The following is a 1632-nucleotide window of genomic DNA, read 5'->3' as shown; positions in this document are numbered from 1 at the left end:
GTCCAGTGTGCGGCTGTACAGGACTTCTGCTCTGTTTTTGATGTTTTAACTTTGGTATTTTTCAACCTGGACTCTGTTTTCCCACGTTTTTGTGTCTTTTACATTGGACAAAAAGTCCAGCGTGCGCCTCATGTCCACCCTGCTGTAGTGTTTAGGACTCCGAAAATGGAGACGTTTGGAAACGCTGCTGGTGTCGTTTCAGTTTTAAAAGCTTGCATTTTGTTAGCTAATGGAGCTTGTGACTATTTACAAAGTTAGCATGCCCATGCACATGCTGCTAGCTTTGCTTAGCCCATTGTTAGTTTGGTTACCACATTTTAGCAGCTAGCTTTGGTTAGCCTGCTGTTAGTGTTACTGCTACATGTTAGCGGCTAGCTTCAGTTAGCCTGCTGTTAGTGTTACTGCTGCATGTTAGCACTTAGCTTTGGTTAGCCTGCTGTCAGTGTGTTCTCTGTCTTTAGACACTAACGGACACTGAAACTACAATAATGAAAAAAACACAATGCCATTGACAGTATTTTAATAAAGATATCTTTATCCTGGAGGATTATGGGAAGAGCAGTCATGTTTCTGTGTAGTTGTAGTCTTAGAATAAGGCTGGGAAAACAAACACTTTAAGTGCAGCGTCTCCATCAGTACTGGACACATTTCGACAGCTCCTCATTGGTCACTAAGACACAGAAACATGGGAAATGAGTCCAGGTAAAAAAAAAAAACACCAAAGTTTGAAATGTTTTTCCCAGTTTGATGTGGAAGATCCTGACTTGTCTGCTCGAGTTGCAGCATCTGGAGGAACGACTGGAACGAGCAGAATCACAGTCTCATGTCACACTGTTACATATAGAGCTGTCCACATACTTTTGGCCGTGTTGTGTATCTGATACTGTTGATCACAGTGACACAAACAGGTGCTGCTGGGATCAAACGTGTGACGCTGCAGCCTCTCATGTGTCCTGTTTTTAAATGTTTTAAACTCAGATGGAAACATGATAAAAAATGATGATTATTATTTTAATATGTTGGCTGAAGGGAAACTACTGAACGTCCACTTTGATTTGATTTTACTCTTTCTGTCTCATAACGCACAGTGACATTAAAAATGACTCCATCACACAGGAAACGTGTGCATTTTCCTCTTTCCATCTTTCCATTATCTCCATCTGTCGTCTTTTATTTCTTCTATTGTTTGTTTATTCTGTCCTTCAGCAATTTCACCATCATCTCTTTTCAACATCTAATTTAAAAAAAAAAAACATTTACAGGTAAGCCCAACCGCTAATGTTAGCTACACATAAAGGTAGCTAGCTAACCTGTCAGTACTACTACAACTGATATTACTGCAGTATATTGTGGGTCTGTAGGTGGTGAAGCTGTGGGGAAACAATAAACCAACAACAAACATAAGAAATATTAGGCTAAACAATTTCACCATATTTGGTAATAAGGCAATCTAGCAGTAATGGAAAGTAATCAAATTACATTACGTTACTGGAGAGAATTTTTCCTCAAATGACTGATTAATTTGATCAAAATATTGCTGTCTTGCCAATTATTTTAATTTCCTTCCTTCCATAGTACATATAGTCAGTCAGGATTAGGGAGTAACAAATTACATTGAACAGGATTACATGA

This window comes from Lutjanus erythropterus, chromosome 15 (genome assembly GCF_056507025.1).
Source record: "Lutjanus erythropterus isolate fLutEry1 chromosome 15, fLutEry1.hap2, whole genome shotgun sequence".
In the NCBI taxonomy this organism is placed as follows: domain Eukaryota; kingdom Metazoa; phylum Chordata; class Actinopteri; order Lutjaniformes; family Lutjanidae; genus Lutjanus; species Lutjanus erythropterus.
Note: the sequence above shows the minus strand (reverse complement) of the source record.